At 39.2% G+C, this 27,291-nt stretch overlaps 1 protein-coding gene across 1 annotated transcript in view; it reads right to left on the bottom strand.

Annotated features, from left to right (window-relative positions):
• The window catches only part of LRMDA (leucine rich melanocyte differentiation associated), a 1,214,945-nt gene that overhangs the window by 833,926 nt on the left and 353,728 nt on the right, over window positions 1-27,291 (bottom strand). The gene's annotated exons all lie outside the window — the stretch shown is intronic.

Raw genomic sequence — 27,291 nt, 5'->3', positions numbered from 1 at the left:
GTGCAGAAGTCCCGGATTCGATTCCCGGCAGGGCACACAGGAGAAGCGCCCATCTACTTCTTCACCCCTCCCCCTCTCCTTCTTCTCTGTCTCTCTCTTCCCCTCCTGCAGCCGAGGCTCCATTGGAGCAAAGATGGCCTGGGTGCTGGGGATGGCTCCTTGGCCTCTGCCCCAGGCACTGGGGTGGCTCTGGTCGAAACAGAGCGACGCCTCGGAGGGGCAGAGCATCACCCCCTGGTGGGCAGAGTGTTGCCCCCTGGTGGGCGTACCGGGTGGATCCCGGTCGGGTGCATGCGGGAGTCTGTCTGACTGTCTCTCCCCGTTTCCAGCTTCAGAAAAATACAAAAAAAAAAAAAAAAAGCTTCTGCACAGCTAAAGACAATAAGAACAGAATAAAAAGACTACACAATGGGAGAACATATTTGACAATGTGTCTGATAAGGGGTTAATAACCAAAATTTCTAAAGAATTTGTAAAACTCAATTCCAGGAAAACAAACAATCCAATCCAAAAATGGGCGAAAGAAATGAATAGACATTTCTCCAAAGAAGACATACAGATGGCCGATAGACATATAAAAAAATGCTCAACATCACTAATCATTAGAGAAATGCAAATTAAAACCACAATGAGATATCATCTCACACCAGTTAGAATGGCGCTCATCAACAAAACAACACAGAATAAGTGCTGGCGAGGATGTGGACAAAAGGGAACCCCTCCTGCACTGCTGGTGGAATGCAGACTGGTGCAGCCACTGTGGAAAACAGTATGGAGATTCCTCAAAAAATTAAAAATTGAACTGCCTTTTGAACCAGCTATACCACTGTTAGGAATATACCCCAAGAACACCATAGCACTGTTTGAAAAGATGAAATGCACCCGCATGTTTATGGCAACATTGTTCACAATAACGAAGATCTGGAAACAGCCTAAGTGTCCATAAGAGGATGAGTGGATTAAAAAGCTTCAGTACATATATAACATGGAATGGTATTCAGCCATAAGAAATTATGACATCGGATCATTTACAACAACATGGATGAACCTTGATAACATTATACTGAGGGAAATAAGTAAATCAGAAAAAACTAAGAACTATATGATTCCATACATAGGAGGGACATAAAAATGATACTCAGAGACATGGACAAGAGTGTGGGGGTTAAAGAGTGGGGGGGAGGAGAGGAAGGGGGATGGGGGAGGGCAAACCAGTTAGAAGGTGACAAAAGACAATTGGACTCTGGGTGATGAGAATGCAGCATAAGCAAATGGCAAAATAACCTAGAGCTGTTTTCTCTGAACATATGTACCCTGATTTATCAATGTCACTCCATTAAAATTAATTTAAAAAAGTAGCAACAGAGGAAAGAATTATGGAATACAAATAAATAAATGATTGAAAATCAAAAGAGAAGAATCAAATAAGATACAAAACTAACAGAAAGAAATTTATAAAATGGCAATAGGGGACCCAAAATTGTCAATAATTACACTAAATGTAAATGGATTAAACTCACCAATAGGCCCTGGCCGGTTGGCTCAGCGGTAGAGCGTCGGCCTGGCGTGCGGGGGACCCGGGTTCGATTCCCAGCCAGGGCACATAGGAGAAGCGCCCATCTGCTTCTCCACCCCTCCCCCTCTCCTTGCTCTCTGTCTCTCTCTTCCCCTCCTGCAGCCAAGGCTCCATTGGAGCAAAGATGGCCCGGGCGCTGGGGATGGCTCCTTGGCCTCTGCCCCAGGCGCTGGAGTGGCTCTGGTCACGGCAGAGCGACACGCCGGAGGGGCAGAGCATCGCCCCTGGTGGGCGTTCCGGGTGGATCCCGGTCGGGCGCATGCGGGAGTCTGTCTGACTGTCTCTCCCCGTTTCCAGTTCAAAAAATTTAAAAAAAATAAAAATAAATAAAAATAAATAAAAAAAAGAAATAAACTCACCAATAAAAAGACACAGAGTAGCAGAATGGATTAAAATAGAAAATCCAACTGTATGCTGCCTACAGGAAACTCATCTAAGTAACAAGGATAAAAACAAATTCAAAGTGAAAGGCTGGAAAACAATACTCCAAGCAAATAACATCCAAAAAAAAGCAGGTGTAGCAATACTCATATCGGATAATGCTGACTACAAGACAGGAAAAGTACTCAGAGACAAAAATGGACATTTCATAATGGCTAAGGGGACACTGAATCAAGAAGACATAACAATTCTTAATATATATGCACCAAACCAAAGAGCACCAAAATATATAAGACAGTTACTTATTGATCTTAAAACAAAAACTGACAAAAACACAATCATACTTGGAGACCTCAATACACCGCTGACGGCTCTAGATCGGTCATCCAAACAGAGAATCAACAAAGACATAGTGGCCTTAAACAAAACACTAGAGCACCTGGATATGATAGACATCTACAGGACATTTCATCCCAAAGTGACTGAGTATACATTTTTCTCCAGTGTACATGGATCATTCTCAAGAATTGACCATATGTTGGGCCACAAAAACAACATCAGCAAATTCAGAAAAATTGAAGTTGTACCAAGCATATTTTCTGATCATAAAGACTTGAAACTAGAATTCAACTGCAAAATAGAGGAAAAAAATCTCACAAAAATGTGGAAACTAAACAACATACTTTTAAAAAATGAATGGGTCAAAGAAGAAATAAGTGCAGAGATCAAAAGGTATATACAGACTAATGAAAATGACAATACGACATATCAGAATCTATGGGATGCAGCAAAAGCAGTAATAAGAGGGAAGTTCATATCACTTCAGGCATATATGAACAAACAAGAGAGAGCCCAAGTGAACCACTTAACTTCACACCTTAAGGAACTAGAAAAAAAAGAAGAAAGACAACCCAAAACCAGCCAAAGAAAGGAAATAATAAAAATCAGAGCAGAAATAAATGAAATAGAGAACAGAAAAACTATAAAAAAAAATTAATAAAATAAGGAGCTGGTTCTTTGAAAAGATCAACAAAATTGACAAACCCTTGGCAAGACTTACCAAGGAAAAAAGAGAAAGGACTCATATAAACAAAATCCAAAATGAAAGAGGAGAAATCACGAAAACATCATAGATATACAAAGAATTATTGTAGAATACTACGAAAAACTATATGCTACCAAATTCAACAATCTAGAAGAAATGGATAAATTCCTAGAACAATACAACCTTCCTAGACTGAGTCATGAAGAAGCAGAAAGCCTAAACAGGCCAATTAGCAGGGATGAAATAGAAAAAACTATTAAAAACCTCCCCCAAAATAAAAGTCCAGGCCCAGATGGTTATACTAGTGAATTCTATCAAACATTCAAAGAAGACTTGGTTCCTATTCAACTCAAAGTCTTCCAAAAAATTGAAGAAGAAGCAATTCTTCCAAACACATTTTATGAGGCTCACATAACCTTCATACCGAAACCTGGCAAGGACGGCACAAAAAAAGAAAACTACATACCAATATCTCTAATGAATACAGATGCTTACAGTATCAAGTAAACAAAATACTGGCAAATCGAATACAACAACATATTAAAAAAATAATACATCATGATCAAGTGGGATTCATCCCAGAATCTCAAGGATGGTTCAACATACGGTTAACGTAACGCACCGTATCAAAAAAAACAAAGAACAAAAACCACATGATCTTATCAATAGATGCAAAAAAGGCATTTGATAAAATACAACACAACTTTATGTTTAAGACACTCAACAAAATGAGTATAGAAGGAAAATATCTCAACATAATAAAGGCCATATATGATAATCCACCAGCCAACATCATATTAAATGGCATAAAACTGAGGACTTTCCACCTTAAATCAGGAACAAGACAAGGTTTTCCACTCTCTCCACTCTTATTTAACGTGGTACTAGAAGTTCTGGCCAGAGCAATCAGACAAGAGAAAGAAATAAAAGGCATCCATATCGGAAAAGAAGAAGTAAAGGTATCACTTTTTGCAGATGATATGATTCTATACATCGAAAACCCCAAAGACTCCACAAAAAGATTACTAGAAACAATAAACCAATACAGTAAGGTCGCAGGATACAAAATTAACATTAAAAGTCCATAGCCTTTCTATATGCCAACAATAAAATATTAGAAAACGAACTAAAAAAAAAATAATCCCCTTCACAATTGCAACAAAAAAATGAAATACCTAGGAATAAACATAACAAAGAATGTAAATGACCTATATAATGAAAACTACAAAGCATTGTTAAAGGAAATCGAAAAAGATACAATGAGATGGAAAAATATTCCTTGTTCTTGGATAGGAATAATAAATATAATCAACATTGCCATATTACCCAAAGCAATTTATAAATTTAATGCAATTCCCATCAAAATTCCTATGACATTTTTTAAAGAAATGGAATAAAAAATCATCACATTTATATGGAACTATAAAAAACCCCAAATAGCCAAAACAATTCTAAGGAAAAAGAATGAAGCTGGGGGCATTACAATACCTGACTTCAAACTATATTATAGGGCCACGACAATCAAAACAGCATGGTATTGGCAGAAAAATAGACACTCAGACCAATGGAACAGAATAGAAAGTCCAGAAATAAACCACATATATATGGTCAAATAGTTTTCGATAAAGGGGCCAACAACACACAATGGAGAAAAGAAAGCCTCTTCAACAAATGGTGCTGGGAAAACTGGAAAGCCACATGCAAAAGAATGAAACTCGACTACAGCTTGTCCCCTTGTACGAAAATTAATTCAAAATGGATCAAAGACCTAAATATAAGACCTGAAACAATAAAGTACATAGAAGAAGACATAGGTACTAAACTCATGGTCCTGGGTTTTAAAAAGCATTTTATGAATTTGACTCCAAAGGCAAGCGAAGTGAAGGCAAAGATAAATGAATGGGACTACATCAGACTAAGAAGTTTTTGCTCAGCAAATGAAGCTGACAACAAAATAAACAGACAGCCAACTAAATGGAAATGATATTTTCAAACAACAGCTCAGATAAGGGCCTAATATCCAAAATATACAAAGAACTCATAAAACTCAACAACAAACAAACAAACAATCCAATAAAAAAATGGGAAGAGTACATGAACAGACACTTCTCCCAGGAAGAAATACAAATGGCCAACAGATAAATGAAAAGATGCTCATCTTCATTAGTTATTAGAGAAATGCAAATCAAAACTACAATGAGATACTACCTCACACCTGTTAGATTAGCTATTATTAACAAGACAGGTAATAGCAAATGTTGGAGAGGCTGTGGAGAAAAAGGAACCCTCATTCACTGTTGGTGGGACTGTAAAGTAGTACAACCATTATGGAGGAAAGTATGATGGTTCCTCAAAAAACTGCAAATAGAACTACCTTATGACCCAGCAATCCCTCTACTGGGTATATACCCCCAAAACTCAGAAACATTGATACATAAAGACACATGCAGCCCCATATTCACTGCAGCATTGTTCACAGTGGCCAAGACATGGAAACAACCAAAAAGCCCTTCAATAGAAGACTGGATAAAGAAGATGTGATACATATATACTATGGAATACTTCTCATCCATAAGAAATGATTACATCGGATCATTTACAACAAAATGGTGGGATCTTGATAACATTATATGGAGTGAAATAAGTAAATCAGAAAAAACCAAGAACTACATGATTCCATACATTGGTGGGACATAAAAACGAGACTAAGAGACATGGACAAGAGTATGGTGGTTACCGGGGGTAGGGGATGGCGGGGGGGCGTGGGAGGGAAGGAGGGAGAGGGGAAGGGGGAGGGGGAGGGGCACAAAAAAAACTAGATAGAAGGTGACAGAGGACAATCTGACTTTGGGTGATGGGTATGCAACATAATTGAATGACAAGATAACCTGGACATGTTTTCTTTGAATATATGTACCCTGATTTATTGATGTCACTCCATTAATATTAATAAAAATTTATTTATAAAAAAAAGAAAAAATACCAAAGCATATAAAAAGCAGTAACCAATGAAATGAAAAAGGACTAACAATAGAGAAAATTAACAAAGCCAAAAGTTGGTTCTTTTAAAATATTAATAAAATTGACAAGTCCAGAAGGAAATCTTCATGACCTTGAGTTAGGCAGATTTCTTATAAATGACACAAAAGAATATCTTGTATATACTGTATATATTGTATATATTGGACTTTAGTAATATTAAAAACTTTTGTACCTTAAAATGTACTATTAGAAAATACCACAAGATACAGACTAGGAAATAATATTTTCAAATTATATATTTAATCTAGAAATTTTATTTGAAATACATAGAGAATACTTATAATTAAATAAAAAGACATATAACCCAATTTTTAAATGGACAATGGATCTGCATAAACATTTCTGAAAAGGGATGTATGAATTGGCCAATAAACACATAAAATCATTTTACATTCTCAGTAATCAGGAGATTCAAATTAAATCCTCAATGAGATGTACCATCATACTCACTAGAATGGCTAAAATAAAAAGGATAAACAACAAGTGTTGGGAGAATGTGGAAAAATTGGAACCCTCGTATTGACGACGGAGATGTAAAGTGGTGCAGCCATTTTAGAAATTAGTCTAGTAGTATTTTAAAAAGTTAAACATAAATTTACTATATAACCCAGCAATACCCCTCCTAGGTATCAACCCAAATGAAATAAACATACATCAACACAAAGACTTGTACACAAATATTTATGGAATTACTCATAATAGCCCCAAACTGGAAACACCCCAAATGTCCATCAACTGATAAAGCTAAACAGTCTACATCCATGCTCTAGAGCACCACTCAGCAATGAAAATGGAACAGAGTTCTGAGATCTGCCTCACATGGATGAATCTCAGAAACATTATGCTAAATGAAAAAGCCAAACACAAAAGACCACATATTTTATGATTCCATTTGTATGAACTGTCCAGAAAAGGCAAATCAATAGGAACAGAAATTATTTTATTGATAATTTAGAGCAGGAGGTAGAAACAGGGAGTGACTGTAAATTGGCAGAAGGGTTGTTTTGGAGGTAATGAAATGTTCTAATGTCGATAGTGGTAAAGGAATATTGGTAATGCAATATTACCATATTCACCACACTGTGCCTTTATAATAGGTTATTTCTATGGAGTGCAAATTGTAGCTCAATACAGCTACTTTTTAAAAAATTGAGAAACCCCTAGGCAAGAGACTGAACAAGAGAAAAAGAGAGAAAGTCAATCCAGGAACAGAAGAGAGCTATCACGAGAGTCTACAGACATTTTAAAAGGATAAAATGAAAGAATGTGAATATTTTTATGTCAATAAATTCAACAATTTAGATGATATGCACAATTTCCTTGAAAATACAGTTTAATGAAACTGACACAAAAGAAAATCTCTATGGCCTTATATTTATTAAAGAAACTACACTTATAATAATGTGTGAAAGCCTTCAGAAAAAAAATCATCAAGTCAAAGGGTTTTATCAGTGAATTATATAAAAAGAAATTAAGGCAAAAACAATACCAAAATTACATAATCTCTTTCAAAAAATAAAGTCCAGTATAACACATCCAAATCTGACAGAGAGATATTACGAGAAAATTACAGACCAATTTACATCATGAGCATAAACTGTAAAAGCCTTAACAAAATATTAACATACTGAATCCAAAAATATATAAAAATGTTAATATAGCATGACTAAGTGGTGTTTATCCCAGAAAAGCATGATGAGTTTAACATTTAAAAATCAACAAATTGCATTCACCATAGTAACAAAAAAAAGAAAGAAAGCCTATATGATCAATTCAATAGAAGCAGAAGTATTAGACAAAATTCATATCATTCATGATAAAGTAAGAATAGAAGGGAAATTATTCAATATACTAAAGGGCATCTAAGAAAATCTCTACCCAACATAAAAAACAATTATGAAATATTGAACACTTCCTTTCTAAAACTGGGAATAAGGCAAGAATATATGTTCTATTTCTACTCAGCATTGTAATGAAGACCCTAGCCAGAGCAATAGACAAAAACAATAAACAAAGACATAAAATTGGAAAGAAGTAAACTGTTTGTATTCCTAGACTTGATTCCTAGTCATGATTGTTCATACAGAACCTTCTATCAAATTCATTTTTTATTTTTTTTAAAGATTTTATTTATTGATTATTAGAGAGAGGAGGGGTGAGAGAGAGGATGGAAGCATGAACTCGTAGTTGCTTCACTTTAGTTGTTCACTGATTGTTTCTCATATATGCCATGACAGGGCAAGCCCAGGGTTTTGAACTGGTGACCTTAGCATCCCAGGTCAATGCTCTATCCACTGCGCCACCACAGGTCAGGCAAACCTCCTATCAGATTTAAAAATTAAAAGCTAAAAATAGTAGGTGACTTTAGTAAGGTTACAGGATAGAAGGTTAATACACAGAAAATCAATTATATCTTTTTTAATTTATATATATTAGAAGCAAAAAACTGGAAAATAATTTTTTTTACAATTCCACTTACAATGCATCAAAAACTAAAATAATAATAAAAAATTAATAAAATTTGTATAAGACCTCACCACTAAAAATTCTATGACATATAAATACATGAAAAAATGCAATATTTTTATGAATTGATAGATTTCATATTATTAAGATGTCATTTTTCCACAAAGTGATCTATTGATTAGGTGTAACTCAAATCATAATCTTACAAGCATTTTTTGTAGAAATTAACAAATTGGTTCTCAAATTTATATAGAAAAACAATTAACTCCCAAAAGGTAAAGACACTTAATAAAGGAATACAATTTTGAGAACAAATGGTTTCTGATTTGAAGACTCACTACAAAGCGTCAGTAATCGAAACAGTATGGCATTGGCATAAGGCTAGAAAAACAGACCAGTGAAACATAACCAAAAACCCAGAAATAGACCCACATATTTAAGGCCAATTGATTTTTGACCAAAGTTTTCAGGATAACTGAACGGAGAAAGTATAACTGAAAAGAATAAAGGGCTGGAACAACTGCACAAGCATATGGACAGCGATACAGCTTAATTTTTAACTAACAGATGTGAAAATTAATTTACTATGGATCAAAGACTTCAGCATAAAAGCCAAATTTCTAAAGCTCCTAAAAGAAAACATAGAATATCTCACAACCTCAAGGGAGGCAAAGATTTCTTAGAACAAAGAAAACACTAATCTCCCTCTCCTGCCCCCTCCAAAAAAGATAAATTTGTTGTTTATTACTATAAAACCTTCTGCTCATCAAAAGGCACTGTTAGAGAAGTGAAAGAGTAACATAACCCAAAGACTGGAAGAAATATTTGAAATAGATATAGCTACAGATGTAATGCAGGTATCTGACAAAGGACCTAAAACCAGAACATATAGAGTACTTCTTCAAATCAATAACCAAAACCACAAATATCTCAATGTTTAAATACAAAAATACTTTGAGTCCATTCACAGAAGATGATAAATGAATGGCCAATAAACTCGTTAAAAGATACTCAGCATCATTAGATATCAGGAAAATAAAGATTGAAACCATAATGAGATACCATTTCATATCTATTAGAATAAAAAAGTTAAAAAGACTGCCAACACCAATATTGGAAATGGTGTAGAGTAACTGGAAATCTCAAACATTGTTGGTGGAAGTGTAAAGGGTATAATCACATTGGAAAGGAGTTTCATCTGCTTTCATAAATTCAAACCCATGTCTACCTAGCAATTACACTCCCAAGTATTTACTCAAGAAATAAAAACCTAGAGCTAAACAAAGACTGTCACATAAATGCTCATAGTTGCTTTAATCATAATAACCAAAATGACAAACAACCATCAACAAGGAAATGGATAACAAATTATTATATATTCATATAATGGAATAAACTACTGATAAGTACAACATACGTAAATTTTAGAAACACTTTATTAGAAAAAATTTAAAAACAGGCACATAAGAGTACACACAGTATGACCCCATTTACATATGATGTCCACAAATAGGACAGTAGTTTCTAAGAGAGGATGTGCGGATTCTCTGTAAACTAACAAAAAGGAAATTTCCAAGATGATGGAAATGTCCTAGATCTTAATTTGGGTTACATAGTGTATACATTTATTAAAATCATTGAATAGTACACATGAATTTCACTTCAGGTAAATTCTTCCTTGATTTAAAAAGAAACACAAAAAACATATAATTTGCTTAGAAAAGAAGATTTTAAAAAGCTAATTATGTAGAGTATTAGATAGGATCAGCTCAATTATGCTGTGGTAACAGCCTCCAAGCCTTAGTGCCCTAAGTAAGAGTCAGTCTGCTGGTCAAGGGTAGCTTCTGCTCATCTTGTAAATAAAGTTTGCCCATTTGTTCATATATACTTTCTATGTGGCATAGAGTTGAGTAGTTGTAACAGAGACGATATGACCTGCAAACTAAAAGCCTAAGGTGGTTTCTACATGGCCCTTTATGGACAAAGTTTGCTTTCTAGCCCTGACTTGAAACCATAAAGGTTTATTTCTCACTCGTGCTCATGTTAATTAGGCATCAGCTGGGAGCTCTGCTTCATATTGTCCTCATTTTAGGACCTCGCTGATGGAGCAGACTATCTGGAAGGATGCTGGCCACTGTGATGAGGGAAATGAGCAAGTTCTGAAGGATCTTACACCAGCAATGAAATGATCTGGCTCCAAAGACCCACATCACTTTTCCTTACAACTCCTGAGCCAGAAGGGTTCACATGACCCCATTCACACAGGGGGACCAGAAAATACAATCCCACCATTTGTTTATACCTGGGTCTGGAAGTGGAGAACTGGGATATTTGCCAAACAGCACTAATGACTACTACAATTAAACTGAGAACCAATCAGTGCAGGTGTTTATTTCCAACAAACATGCATAACCCTGTTGAAATATTGCTCTACTGGGTAGAAGTTCTAATCATAAAAATTCCAAAAGTGGCCCCTCCCCCTTCCCTTTGGCTCCCATGTCACTGGTTAGAGCTAACCAGCACTACTTTCTGCACTCAGGATGGATCTAGATTGCAAACCTAACCAACCATCACCTTCATATTTCATATTCATTTTTAGGGGTTCCAGTCCTCAAGAACAAAACTCTGTGACCTAGACTTAGCCAAATCTCAGAGACACTCATCTCTCTCTACCACTGGTTCAGTTTTAAGACACTGGAATACAGCTTATAATTACCCAGGCTTATCATACTGTTTCTGCATTCCATCCATTCTTCTGCTCTTGTGGTTTCCACTCTGTGGAGTACTCTCTCCTATCATCCTCACCCTTGAAGACTCAGCACAGTCATTATCTTGTCCACAGAGCTTTCCATAGCCACCAGTCAGAGAAAACTTAGCTACTATTGCATCAGACCCAAACTACCCAAACTGCGGCTATTGTACCAGACCCAAAGAACATAATCAGAGTACTTAACCCATTGGGTTAAATGACAGCTAACTCACATAGTACTCACCAGGGGCCAAGTACTTTTCTAAGTACTTTTTATGTATCATTGTATTTAGCCCTCATAACAACCTACAGGTAGCTACTAGTATCATCTCCACTTTATAGAAAAGGACACTGAGGCAAAGAGACATCAATCTGTGCAAGGTCCCACAGGTGGTAAGTGGCAGAGCTGGGATGTGGCCAGTAGGATGCAAGGCAAACTCTTAACCATTCTGCTACCCTGCATTTCAACACTGAGAGCAGACAGGTCTGTCTCCCTTTGAGAGTGTAAGGAGTTCAGCAGCAAAAAAATAGCATCTCATTCCTTTCTGTACCCTCAAGGTCTGGATCACTGGTATTTAGGCAATAGTAGCTGCTTAAATCAGGGTTTGTTCAGCTGAAATGAGATCCTGAGTCCCGCAAACCAAGTTTTCTGCTGAATAAAGCCCTCCTGACTGGTGACATTTAGGAAGTAGCCAGATGACTGCCATATATATCTTTTCCTGGACCCCAGCCCTTCCTCCAGGGCTGCTGGCCTAGTTGCAAATGAAGAGAAAGGAAAGGTCCAAATTATAGATTGTCAGAAAACAAGCTACTCTATGTTGGGACAAGTGCCTCTTCAATCACTCAGGAAATTTTATAGAATCTTGACTCTTTGGAAATGTGAGAATTTGAATTCTCTGTTTAGAAAACAGTACAAATATTTCCTAAAAGTTTTTCTTTCCTCATATAATTATGCTTTAAATTGTTAATAGCTATAATTATGGAAGATGGCATTGTCGTGCTTGTAATTTTTCCTATCCCCCTTGGTATTTACTGATGATAAATGGCTTTATTAAAAAATAATGATAATTACCTTGTTTGGTTGTATATCAATACAGTTTCAGTTTTTCTTTATTACCAATTACAGAATTTTATGGATTGCCAACATTTAGTTATTTTATTGGTTTATATTCTCTTGGTGGTATAAAAAGGGGAGAGGAATTAAAAATCATTTTATTCCCTCATTTCCTGACCATCCTCCACAACCTGCCCCAACTCTGCTAAGAAAAGAATCTAGTGCACTATCCACATGTGGCTATAGGAGGTTAAAACTTTACTGTTACACAATTCTAACAATTATCTGTAAGCCTCATCCTCCTCTCTGGGCCGGGGCTTCACCAAACGGCAGAAAATGAAAGGATCTTCCCCTGCAACGCAGAACCAGTACCTAAAGCCAGAGGCAGATTAAGGTCCGATGAGGCCTCGGGCACAGAAGAAAATAGTGGGCCCCTTAAAAAGAGACAGGGAAAATAAAAATACATGTTAACCATTTTTTAAATAAATAAAAAAATATATTATGTGCTATTAATGTTAAAATTGCACTTATGAAACCAAACTTGGTGTCATTAGAAAAAAGTGTCAAGTTGGGGTTTTGCGGGGCCTTTCAGAAGTCGAAGCTCAGGGTACATGCCTGGTGCACCCGCCATTAAATCTATCTCTGCCTAGAGCTCAAAACAAAGCCCCCTGGGGGGACCAGGGTTTAAAATCCACTAAATTAACTACGAGAGGATCACACAGGCAAATAGCTAGTCCTGGTGTTGCCCAGAAGAAACCCCATTTTCTTTACCAAATCTTCACAAAAGCCGTCACAGCCAAAGCCACCGTTCACATGGGGGATACCACAGCTCTTGGATGGTTCCCTGCCAAAAGGAACTCCCCTTGGACTGCTTTTGAGTTCTCTCTAGAAACTTTCAGCCCTCGAAAGGCTTAAAAGACTACATAGTCCCTCGTTTTTCAGTGGCTGTCCACTGGGGTAGAACCCAGCTCCTATTCTCTGCAAAACATAAACCAATTCAAATCAATGTAAGAAGTCAGTACGCCTTTGCAAACAATGCATTTGGCAGTGTTTCAAAAGGAAGTGAAGTCGTCATTCTTAGCATTAAGAAGAGGAACAGGAGGAACCCTTGGTACTTGATGTGTAAGTCAAACTCTGTTATGAGGGAGAGGAATCAGACCCCATCTGTCCAACCTTAAGCCATGTTCTGAACCTCTTTCCACCTCTTTTCCTAAAAAAATGACTTCAGCAACACCTGCAACTCAGAATTATTGCAAAGATTTAGTGAGTTAAACATCTAACACATACTTATTGCTTAATATATGCTACTAGCTCTTTTTCTTTCTTCTAGCTTAGTAGTTCTCAACTGACGCAATTTTGCTCCCCAGTAGACAGCAATGTCCAGAGAAATATTTTTGTGTTCACAACTTGGGGAGAGCCATGCTACTGGCATCTAGTGGGTGGAGACCAGATAGCTGCTAAACATCCCACAGTGCACAGGACGGCCCCCACAACAAGAATTACCCAGCCCGAAATGGTAATCCTGCCAAGATTGAGAAGTCTTGTTCTAGACTAGTGTGAAATAATTCTTTTGTCATGGTTGTTTATTCTCCGTATATCCTATCTCGTTAAATGAGCAAAGACTCACTGGAGGCCTAGCATGTGCAAAGCTCTATGCCAGGCACATCCTTAACCATCTTGTATATCTTGTTGCCTGCTGCCATTTTCCCAGAGCACTCCCATCCTCAAATATTGTCCTACCCTATAAGCATCAGGCTTTGGCTCTCCTTTCTTCTCAATGCTGCTGTCAGCGGCCCTGAAGTAGGCTGCTGAGTGTCAGAGCAAAAACCTAGATTAATCAGCCATTCCAAGTATAGCAACAGCAGTTTGAAAATCAAAGAATGGGCCTTGGGGACATCAATATTTGCATGTTCATAATAAATACTTAACTACACATCTGTGCACTGTTCAATATAGTTGGGGGGAGAAAAAGAACATTTATGTTGATTTTTGTCAACTTCCACAACTCAAGCATCTGATGTGCTAAAGAAATGCAAAACTGAATAGTCAGAAAGATGACTTTAAATGTTTATAGTACATATTTATGAATTGGAGACATGCTTGATTTTCTCTGAAGTTTTTCTAACCATCAATTAGCAATACCTGCCCCTTAGGTTAGTGGGACAATTTTTCAATCTGTACATTAAACATCCATCTCTTTTCTATCTGATGCTCAGCTCTACAATTCATATTGACCCCAGTTTCACCACTCAAGACTTGGTTCCATGTTTTCATTCTTCTCTGTAAATGTTGTACATTTGTATGACCACACATCTCTATGTACAGAAGCCCCAGTTACTGTGTATTATGGTTTACAATTTGCCAGTCTCTACTTCAAGTGCTCTGTAATCACACTCTCATTTTGTTGTCATAAACCACTACTGAGGCAGATGGTATTCCCTCAATTTTTCAGGGGAAAAAATGAGGCTTAGAAAGGTTAAGTAATTTGGCCAAAATTACTTAACACACAGCTAAAAATGATCAGAACGAGTGTTCACACCTTGTGTATCTGATTCCAAAAGCCACGTTCTTAACCACTACACTATGTTAGGAAGAAACAGCCCTCCATCTGCTGAGTGCTTTTGGTAAAGAGATGAGCAGTGGGCACACCCTTTGACCCAGAAAATGCACCTCAGTAGAATGATCATCCACACATATTTGCTCATGTGCATAAACCTATATGTAAAAGGATATATACCACTCCATAATTGGAAAAGGAGAAAAGAGTAAACAACCTAAATGGGGTAGTAGACCCATACTATGGAGTGGGGAATTTCATACAAAGTAGGGAGAATCTGGAAAGAGGGCTTTGCTTACCGTTATCCACCTCCCCTCTTCCTTAGGAACAACACTCTGATTTTATTCTGGGTGGCAATGCACACAGCTAAAATACTGCATTCCCCAGCCTGCCTTGCAGCCAGGGAAAGTTGTGTGCTAGTAAATGTTTCACAGCCGGCTCACTCTAACGCCAATTTTTACCGTGCAAATTTCCCACTATGTCAATCTTCAAGCTACCAAAACTCTCAAAACTCCTGAGGCTCACAAAATCTCCCAAGAATGTAACAATGGTGCTTGCAACCAAGAAAGAGCCAGCTCTAGCACATGACTGACTGCCTAGGCATAAGCAACAAGATGGAAACATATTTGTAAGCAACAAGATGGAAACATATTTGTCCTTCCTTAAAAGTGTGACAGACAGCAAGCATGTGAGTGAGCTTTGTCTTTTCTCCTCCCCTTCCTCCTCTTTCTTACTGGGAATTCAGATGATATGACTAGCACTCAGCAACTACTTTGAACCATGATGCAGCATAAAAAATGATGGCGGTACAGAAAGATGGAAGATACAGAAAGAAAGGAGAAGCCTTGTCTCTGGTGACCTCACGGAGCTAACATAAGAGCCTGGCACCCCTACCTCTGGGCTCCTCTATCTGGAAGAAAATAAAACTCCTATATTAAGCTACAGTTGCTTTGGTTTTCTGTTACATGCTACCCAACTAATACAGACTTTGTTTTCACATCTCTATTACTTGTATCATTTAAAATTAAAATGTTTTATTTCAGTATTATTTTCAAATAAAAAAGGCAAAGAAAATTTTAAGAGTCAAGGACTTGGGCCCTTCATAAGTGTTTCCAAGTTGCCAATTCTTATGACAGTTTCCACGGATCACAAGGTGGGGGACAGGGAGACCGAGGGACTCACAGGCCTGGCACACAAATCAACAACGTGGGCATGTCCTGAGAATGAAGGGGCCAGACTGGAATCCAACCAAGTTCGCAAGCTGCCAAAAAGATTTCTGGCCAAAAAAGATTCAAATGCCTCCTGAGGTAAGCCTTGGGTAAAGCACACAACAGGTGACAGGGGCACAGGCTGTGCTGCCAGGAGATGTCTCCAGTCCAGGATCATGCCCATGAAGCCTGCCCATGGAGAGGGACAGCCGCAGGACTCCGTGCCCTGGTTCAAGCAGGGGCCCTCAGGAGCCCCAATTAAGGGGACCCCAGAACCTGTAGAAGGGAAATGGGAGACAGAATACCAAACCTCCTAGCATGAGATGGAGCAAAAAAATACGGGATCCACTCAAGTTTCCGGGCCCAAAGGGAGTGCTGCGAACAGCAGTCCAGTGGTTAGGAAAGCCCTGGGGCAGAGTGCTGACAAGTCTAATGGGGTCTTCATGGTGCACATTCCCCAGGGGATCACAGACATTATCCTGAGAGTGATACATTGCAAAATCAATCACTGCAATTCCTTGGCCTGGTCTTACAGAAAATAACTGCCCAGTCTATTAGGATGCATCTTTGGAAACCATGTCAAGTCACTGTGCTCTACATGTACACTGTGTGCCCAAGAGTAGGGTGTGTGGAACGGAAAAGGTGCTAAACATACGTCCCTGCTCTAGAAGATACTGCAATCTAAAAGAAAATGAGTTATGCATAGATAAAAACATCTAGAGAATCTATGTTTAAGCATCAGAGGTATACTCAAACTTTAATGGTTGAGAATTCATTTTAAAAAGGCAGAAAGGAATATAAAAGTCACACAGAGAACAAAGGTCAGAAAGATCTGGGTCTTCAAAGAACAGACATCATTTAAGCCAGAAAAAAATGAGAAAGAATGTATTTCATACTGGAAAATGGAAAACAATGGGTGCTGAACAAATAGATTTCCAATAATAAAAGTAGTAAAGAAAAGAAAGTAGGAAGGAGAAAAGGACAATATTGGGTATTCATGGGCAGTAACATTAAAGAGAAAAAGTAAATTGTTCATTCTCTCATTCATAAGTTCAAAAAATATTAAATGCCTGAGCACTTGTTCTAGGACCTCGCATACAAACTAAGGGCTCCTGGACAAAAGGGAGCCCCTGGACACTCAGTAATGAGCTGCTCCTACTTGTTGGAACTGATAAAAATTCACATTTTTTACACTGTCAGAATGGAAAGATGATACGAGGAGAAGCAGCCCAAGTATTTCTAGGCCTCAGCAACTCATAACTGAAAACAGGGAGTAACCAACGTGGGAGTAATAGGCTGCCCCATGGGCTAAGACGTCTCTTTTCTGGCATTGCACACTCAGTGAAGTTAGGTCCCTTTGTGCCCACCAATGTCCTGATCCTCCCAATGTCCACTGTGCCTTCAACGCAGTGTGCAACCAGTAAATATTTAGACGCTGCTCCTTGTTTACAAAAACCCAAGCAGGGATCGTGTCAGTGGTGGTCAGCTGTCCAGGTGCCAGAGAAGCAAAACCTATAGCTAAATGATGTCCCCACATGTCCCCTGGGAAGTGGCAGCAGATTTTTCACCGTGGTTGATGAAATGGAGGGCAGGGGTCAGAGATGCTTGCAGAGAGGAACACGTAATGGATATTGGTATTTAAAACAGAAAGTAGCCTTGGCTTTAAGTTAATGTTTCATATCCAATAAAGAAGGCTAAATATCTATCGTTTTGATAGATTGCTATAAATGAAACATTAGAGGGGCTCTTAAACACCTTGCTTCAGATCTTCATTACATGAAATTAATCTTGAGCAGAACATCACACCCAATATGGCTGGATCCCATTAGGTAGCCAGTTAGATAACATAGGTTATGCTTTGTCTAATAAGGATAGAACCAGGAAGGATTCTAACAGGACCGTTCAGACACTCCTGCAGCCCAGTAGCATTGCAAGCCAGAGAAGCAGAGAATGTTTTCTAGGAATTCTCAATGTAGCCATCATGTCCGTGGAGGAAATACAAAATAATTTTACTGTATCTTCCAAAAAGCTAAACAATGATCATGCTGAGTACTTAAGGTAGTATTGTCAAAGAGTTGAGACTAGAGAGATTACAAATCTCCATCCTGGGATCACCTGAGAATACAGTGACCTTTGTTGCCCCTGGATCCCTCTTAAGACTCCCACAGAATCATCAAAGTTGGTAAGGAGTTCTCTGAAATTGTCTTGTAGCAACTTCTCCTTAGTTCTCTGAAATTGTCTTGTAGCAACTTCTCCTTACTTAAAAGAAAACCAAAGGCTCAAAACGAAATAAATTCAGAGGACAGGAGGAAAACACAAAGCCCAAATACAACTAAATCATGTCTTCTCAAAACAAGCCTGAGATAAAACACAAACCTCCAAGCTTAGAGAGAATGCAGATGTCCAGAGAACAGAAGTCCTCTTCTGGAGACACCTGCTAATTTACACAGGTGCATGCCACGCCTGTTGCCAAGGCCACTGTAAGTTTATACCAGGGGCCCATGAGAGAGACTGATGTGAATTTTATCCTTACAGGACACATGGAGTGAGCAGACAGTGTTGTTTAACCTTTGCACTCAATAGAGCAAGTAAAGACCATTTACGAGAAAATCCTACAAAACCTATTTCACAATATGTTGGCTGGATAATCCATAATGTTTCTAAATTAAGCCAGAAAGAAAAAAAATTCTCCTCAGTGTTAGTTTTGTTCATCAGACCATCTCAGTTAGATTTTGTTCCCACGGTGAGCACAGGGTGAAGCTACCCAAGGCTGCCAGCTGGTCACCCCAGCAGCACCAGCTATCCAGCTATAAATATGGATGTTTCTAGAATCACTTTAGCTCTAAATTGCTCCAATAGGGAAGCTTCTCCAAAATGAAGAAAGTATTTCAGTATACTATTATCATGAACTCTTATACCTAAATATATATATTTCTTCTTTTCATTTATTTTTATAATTTTTTAATTATTAAGTGAGAGGCAGTGAGGCAGAAAGACAGACTCCCGCATGCACACCAACCAGGATCCACCCAGCAAGCCCCCTATGGGGTGATCCTTTGATATTTTTGACACACCTGAACTGCAGCAATATCTACCTTTCTTAACCAATCACAGATTCATAGTAATTACAGTTAACATACATACACACACACACACACATACACACACACACATATATATGTCACATACTCTTTTACATGCTTTATATTTTATATATTTACTCATTTATCCGAACAACACTGAGCTAGGTATTATTACTATACCATTTTAGAGGTGAGAAAACTGAGGCTTACAGAAGCAATGTATTATCTCACCTATAGTCACACAGCAATTAAGTAAATAACCTGGAATCTGAACTCAGAAACTGAGTTCCATCCGTCGTTCTTAATCCCAACAATATACTGCATAGGTTTTACTTATTTATTCCAAAGTTGAATAATATGAACGTAGACATATAATCCATAGAGAAATAGTAAGAAAAAAAACTATAACTGTTATTGGCCACATTTCTCCCCATTCCTTCCACCTCACTCCCTAAATTCCCAGTATTCAGCAATTAGGTAGTTTTTCCTCTCCTTTAAACATCCTTTTGATATAAAAATGGCCATAAAAAATCTTAGCAAACAAAAGAGTGACAGAAAACAGACAATTGTTTATTTTGATCATGTAGGTGTGCTCTTAACATTGACATTTTAGCTTTTAGCCAGTATTCTAGGTTTAGGGTGTTTAGTTTGAATGGAGGAAGAAAAGGAAGAGATTAACCTTTACCAAGCACGTTCTGTCTGTGCCAGGTAATATGCTCTGTGCTTTCATCCATATTATTGTCTTTAATACCAAAAGCACCCACCAAAGGTAATTAATGAAATCTTGTTCTTAAAGAAAAACAAAATCAGAACATTTAAATACCACAGTCAAGGACACTGATTTAGGAGGAGTAACGGCATGCGGATTCAAGCCAAAACCCGATCCAAAGCTGACATTGTTCTGTGACACCATCCTGGGTAGTAGACACCCTATTCTTCAAAGCCAGAATCCATTCTTAATTTTTTTCTTCCCTCTGAGCAGTGAGTCTTTACAGATTTACTGGTTGTTAAATGCTACTGACTCTAGCTAATTCCCAAATTAACTAGATTCCTTTCAGAGCTTGTAAAATGTGCTTCACACTCAACTTCTGAATTTAGCATGCAAGATGATGACCACAGCAGGAAGAATGGGGCAACTTTCCTGTTAGAACAATGCATGCCTAAAAGCCTCTTTCTGATTTCTACCTTCTTTCATGAGGACTATGTGAACAAGGACACACCTAGGATACTGCATATTAATTTCAACACAGCTAATACCCAAAATGTCCCACCAATTTACTCTTCACTGACAGTGTTAAAAGAAAATGATTTATGCAGATCAATCATCTCGCTCATCAAGCCCTACCCTGACAGCCAGCCTTCATCATTGCTATTTAAAAGGCACTGCTGACAGAAAAGACCGACTCTTTGATTAAGGGCCCTGTCTGGCTAACCTTTTATTTGAAGAATGATTGCCGCTGAGTGACAAATACTTTTCCATTCATTTCAAGGCAAAGATATTGACATTCAAATTCTCAATGGCTACACTGAGCAGATGCTACTGTTGGCAAGAGTCTTGAGAGCAACAGCAGGTAGACCGCGGCTCTGGGGGCCCCAGAAAAAGGAGAGAACTGAAACACACACGCAGGCCCTGGCTGGCGGAAGGTTCTCAACAAGCGGGGCTACAGGTCCCTGGGCCAGATCCTCTTTCCTCCGTCGCTATCAAACAACATCTGTTTGTGGTTTTGCCCCTGTTCTCTTCTTAAAAATGCCGTTGTGTTACCTTGACCCGACTTGGAACTGCACAGGCAGCAGAGACTAAGTGAAAACGAGGTTGAGAGTGTGCTGTTTTCAACCATAGGAGGAAACGGCGCCCTCGCCACCCTGAATCGCATGATCCCAGCAGACCTCACACTAAGAAGTACTGGCCTCCTTTTGGCTTCGCAGGACTGACTACAAAGTGGAAGAAGCATCTGAAAAGTCAGCTACAAAAAAAAAAAAAAAGTATTATTTTATCCAATAAGCTAAGGGGCGGGGAAACAGAGAAAAATACACACACACACACAAAAAAAGAGTCAGGATTAGGATGAACAGAAACAGAGTGACCATAAGAAACAGAAATTGAGCTTCTTAAAAAAATAAAAAGGCAATTTTTTCTAATCCATTTCAGGTGGATTCTACCTTTGTCAGTATCACATATATATAATGTAAACATATCCACAAAGCAGGATCTATTTTGCTTATGTTCGTTTCTTAAATGCAAAATATTAGCTTAAAGGGAAGTGGGAAAATTATGGATTAAGGAAAGATATTTGTGACAAGAGCTATCACAAAGCCTCAGGATTAATCATTTCCAGGAACAAAATGAAAATACCTCAGCAGGTCATAAGTGATTCCTATTAATTCTTGCCGAGATGCAATGTGTAAGTTGTAAGTGCTCATAGGGACAGGGTATCAAAAAACAAAAAAAACCATAGCTCTGATGTCTGACAAAGTCCCACAGTGGGAGAGAAGCAGGGAACACCAAGACACAGACAAACATTCTCAGTTACCCCAGGCCTAACAAGTGACCCAAGAACCGAGTAGAGGAAGGCAAATGGGATATCCCAAACTGTTTTTATCTTTTTTGTTATTTATTTCTCCCATATATATTTCTCATGGTGAACAATAAATCAATAACCAGTTAATTAATCAATAGTCATAATATCATTTCCATTCCTTAGAACTATTAGTAGATGCCTCTACAGCTGTCTAGAAGTACCAGGTAGAAGTGACATTTCTTCCATAACAGAAAATTTATTGGAGGTTATTAGGAGTCAGGCATTAGGCCAAGGAGGTGAATGAAAAATGCCAAATTGAGTCAAGTGGAGCAAACAGACAAGTAAAGAAATGATTTCGATATCGTGGCACCATCTAAGTTAAATATAACGGATGCTGAAGATGTCAACAAGGGAGGGTGTGACCACCTGGGGAGTCAGGGAAGATTTTACCACAACACGTTAGGCCTGGTCTTCAAGGGTGAGCAAGTCCTCACTAGGCAGAAAAGGTAGAAAGAGATCATTCAGGGAAAAATCGTGCCAGGTACAAAGGCATGGAGGCTAAAGAGACGTGTCCTGGCAGGGACAAGGGCAAGTCCAAGACAACCTATAGATTTAAGACTTACTCCTTTAGGCAAAGGGGAGATTGAGCTGGAAACTGCTGTGATATGGTCTATGGTTTAGAAATATTACCACGATGAAAGGCAGGACAGACATTCACTAGGAACCTACTCTGTGCTAAAAACAGGAGACACAAAAATGAAAAAGAGTATTCTGACATTCCCTCTGGGGAATGTCTGGGAGCTTGATAATCTTACTTGCTTTCAAGAAATATCTGAGTAGCTGCCCAACAACGGGCACTGGGTGCCCTCACCCCTTTGGCACCAGCACCTGTGGCTTTGCCTTTGGCCTTGAAACTTTCCTTTCATATATAATTTGCAGGTGTGGGTTCCTGTTATTCTGCTTGACCCTACAGTTCAGTTTCTATGGAAGCTGGTACAACTACAGAACATCACTTACATGTTGTGAGCTCTGTCCTCTGGTTTTCTGCCATCCTTCCTTGATGCTAGCCTACTACTGTCCTGCTTTGACCTACAGCAATCCTGTGGACAGCCCAATAGCTCCTGAAACTATCTCTAAAAGTGGGGAGGTCTCTATTCCAAGCCTCTGTCCCTTGCTCTGTATGCCCTCCCAGTAAAAGTATGGCAAAGATGATGCCATGTGTTCACCAAGTCTTATTTCACTGTCCTCTTCCTGGGCGTACAGAAAGACAACAATTAACAACAGTTAGTTTGGATTCTGGTCAACACAGGACAAAAGCTCCTTCCAGGCCTAGTCCTTAAAAGCATCCTAGTACAGACTTTCTGTATTAGTTTCATAGGCTATGATAACAGTTACCACAAACATGGTGGCTTAAAACATCAGGAATTTATTCTCTCACTTTGATGGACAGCATAAATCCAAAATCAAGGTGTCAGGAAGTCCATACTCCCTCCAAATATTCTAGGGGAGAATCCTTCCCTGCTTCTTCCAGCTCCTGGTGACTCTTGGCATTCCTTGGCTTGTGGCCACATCACTCTAACTCTACCTGTTTTTACATGGCCCTTCTTCCCTGTATCTAAGTCCAAACACCCCACTCTTTTCTTATAAAGACACAAAGTTTTAGATTTACATCTCACTCTAAATTGGTATGATTTAAGATCCATCTCAAGATCCTTAAAAAATTATGTATATCTGTAAAGAGCCTACTTCCAAATATAGACACATTCTGAAGTTCAATGTAGATATAAATTTGAGGAGAAGAAGTCACTCACTAGTCAATTCACTATACCTCCCATACAACCTTGGAGACTCATGATCCAGGTGGCGCCATCATCAGATGTCAGAGCCAGATTTCTGAGTGTGAAACGAGTCCCCCAGTTCCCCAATATCAACCCTACTGGACACATAATTGAGCATAAAACAAAACTTCATAGTGTTAAGCATCTGAGATTTCAGGGTTAATCTGATACAAAAGCAGAAGCCAGCCTGGCTTAGCTGCCACTCCAAGCCTCATGCCCTTGCTCTACAACCCAAACACTGTTTATGGCCCCAGAGCTAATATACAGTCTTGTCATTTAGGTTCATTTTTTGCTCACAAGCCCTTTTAGGTTGCTCTTGCTGAATGTCCCAAGAATTTCTCCCACAGCTTTGCTTGGTCTGGACATGACTGTTTGAGAGGTCTCTTCTTTTCCCTGGGTAGTGTCATGAGGCTTTTGCTGATAACATCATTGTTTTCTCTACTGATCTCACGGGAGAGTGTGGTGGCCAATTGGAGTCATCTCTTCCTTTTATTGGGGCAGGGGAGAGGGATAAAGGGGTTGAATGTGGATATTTTTCAGCTAAATTCATCCAAAAGTGTACCAAGGAAAACATTAGCTGGTGTCCCTTTCTTAAAGAAATAGAAAAGAACACCAGATTTTAGAGTCATGCTAACTTGGGTTGAAATTTCCTAGCTCTGCAAACTCAACAGCTGTGACACTTTGACGGTTACTTTCTATCACAGAACCCTGCTTCTCTTACCTTTTTTAAAGAGAGGTAAACACCACCTTTTCCACAGGGTGGCTGTGAGAACTAAATGATAATAGAGCCGTGTTTAGCTGAGCCTCTGATCATGGCAGCTATTGAATGCACATGACCTTTCTTTGTTCCTCTGCATAGGCCGGTCTATTCCCACCTGTATCATCTTCGCTCTGGGGCGCAGTGACAGCTAAGTTGGTGTGAAACCATAATCTTTTTTAGCATTGGTCTCAATGACCCTAACCATTTTCTGCCTTTTCTCTAGTTCACCCTTTATAATTTTTTTAAATTTATTGATTTTATTTTTTTCTTCTTTTATAGGGGTGAGACTGGATAACACAATTATATAGGTTTCAGGTGTACAATTCTACAACACATCAGCTGTACACTGGGTTGTATTTTTACTACTCCAGGTCAAATCTGTTTGCATCACCATTTATCGCCCCATAACCTCCTCCAATTCCTATTTTTTTTTTAATTTTTATTTATTCTGAAGCTGGAAATGGGGAGAGACAGTCAGACAGACTCCCGCATGCGCCAGACCGGGATCCACCCGGCACACCCACCAGGGGCGATGCTCTGCCCACCAGGGGGCGATGCTCTGCTCCTGGGGGGGGGGTCGCTCTGCCGCAACCAGAGCCACTCTAGCGCCTGGGGCAGAGGCCAAGGAGCCATCCCCAGCGCCCGGGCCATCTTTGCTCCAATGGAGCCTTGGCTGCGGGAGGGGAAGAGAGAGACAGAGAGGAAGGGGGGGGGGGGTGGAGAAGCAAATGGGTGCTTCTCCTATGTGCCCTGGCCGGGAATCGAACCTGGGTCCCCCGCACGCCAGGCCGACGCTCTACCGCTGAGCCAACCAACCAGGGCCTCCAATTCCTTATTGATTTGAGGGAAAAAGAGAGAGAAGCATTGATTTGCTGTTTTACTTATTTATGCATTCACTGGCTGATTCTTGTATGTCCCCCCAGTGGGGGATAGAACCATCAACCTTGGTGTATTGGGACAACACTAACCAACTGAGCAGCTGGCCAGGCCTCTAGTTTGTCCTTTGAAATACTACTAGTCTATTCTTTGGAAATGGCTTAGAAGATAGTGGATAGACTGACTAATTTTTCTAATCAGCTGAGTTTTGCTCTTAAATACTTCATGAGAGATCATTTTGATCCTCCATTTAGACTGAAATCTCTCTAAAGGCAGGAACTCTGTCTTGTCTTATTTCTGTAAGTCTAACACCAGTGAGCACAATGCCAAACTGCTCACAGATTCCTACCCTATATTCACTGACTGACTCCAGAGAAAATGGAGGATAGAAAGTTCCCAGACTAAGACTGGATTTGGCCTTCAGTAACATGGATGTTCACAAATTAACGAGCAAGTACTGAATTTAGCTGGTACACTCACAGAGCAGAGGTAAGGTGGCATAAATTGAAACACTTAAGAAACAACAAAATTTTGGTTATTACTGCCCTTTGACCCAGCCATCCCACTCATAGGAATATATCCCAAGGACACCATATCACCAACTGAATAAAAGAAATGCACCCCCATGTTTATGGCAGCATTGTTCACAATAGTGAAGATCTGGAAACAGCCCAAGTATCCGTCAGTGGACGAGTGGATTAAAAAGCTGTGGTACATAAATACAATGGAATACTATGGGGCTATGAAAAAAAAGACAATAATTCCTTTTGCGACAACATGGATGGACCTGGAAACTATTATGTTAAGTGAAATAAGCCAGGCAGAGAAAGAAAAATATCATATGACCTCACTCATTTGAGGAATCCAAGGAATAATGTGAACTGAGGAACAGAATTGAGACAGAGGAGGGATCAAAGGGACCAGAGGGAAAGAGGACAGAGGGAAAGGGGATGAGAGGATGGGATAAACCTGAAGGGAAGGGGGGAGGGTGCTGTAGGGAGGAGCAAGGGAGATGTTGAGGGAAATAGGGGGAGGGGGAATGCATTCGGGGTGACCCTAGAATCTATGTAAACACAATTAGTTAAATTTAAAAAAAAAGAAACAACAAAAGAGGCAGGATCCATCTACACTCAGATTTGGTTGGTCCCTCCACAAATAAATCAGCTCACAGTCTGCTTGTCACCCCTTCTGAGGTGATCAGCACAATGTACTCTTACAGTTGTGTGAAGGAGTTATAATAAAATACATGTTATACATTATACCATATATGCTATGTAATATATATGTTACATATCAATTTGCAACACATATTTATAGTACCTGCCTTTTATCAGGAACTGTTTAAGTGTTTTGCTTATATATTAACTCAAATTTAGTTTTTACAACTCCACAACATAGATGCTATTATTATCCCCATTTTACAATTGGGAAACAAACCGAGAGAAGCTAATTTTCCCAAAATCAGAGAACTAGTAAGTAGGCAAGCCCTGGAGTCAGATTCTGGTGCCTGGCCCCAAAGTTTACACCCTCAGCCATTAGGCAACACTGCCTCTCAAGAGGAAGTGCCCAATTAATATAGTATTCAGAAGAGAGACTTGAAAATTAAGCAGACTCTAAAGAGACAGTCCTTCAACAAAAGAAGCTAGTTACAGGAGCCAGATCCACACAGCCACAGGTGCAAGGGGAGAGCCTCTATAAGAGCAAGCTGGAGACAACCCACCTTACAGGTAATAGAAGCCAGATAGAAGAATCCCCTAATGAATCCCTTTAGTCTGACATGGACTAACCCTGTGGTTAAGACCCTGAATAGCAGCATCAGGAACACACAGCTTTAGCAGACTGAAGACAAAGGACACAGAAGGAGCTGGGAGCAGTTCCAGAAAGCTTGATGGGTCTGCTTTGAGCTTCACATCTTTAATGCACAAACTGCTAGAGGCAAGAGACAAGCCAGCTTTCCCACTAACCCTGCAAAGCTCGACAACCTACACCCTACACACATTTACCACTCCTGTATAAATCATTTCAGCTTCCTCCTGCTTTGGCCCTCCTCCATCACAAACACTGAATAAGCCAGGGCTCCCACTGGAGGGAGTCACCTATAGCTGGTGCAATGGCATTCTCTACCGGGCTCCTCAGC

Source organism: Saccopteryx leptura, chromosome 9, assembly GCF_036850995.1.
Source record: "Saccopteryx leptura isolate mSacLep1 chromosome 9, mSacLep1_pri_phased_curated, whole genome shotgun sequence".
NCBI classification, from domain to species: domain Eukaryota; kingdom Metazoa; phylum Chordata; class Mammalia; order Chiroptera; family Emballonuridae; genus Saccopteryx; species Saccopteryx leptura.
Note: the sequence above shows the minus strand (reverse complement) of the source record. Positions and strands in the feature narration are given on the sequence as shown.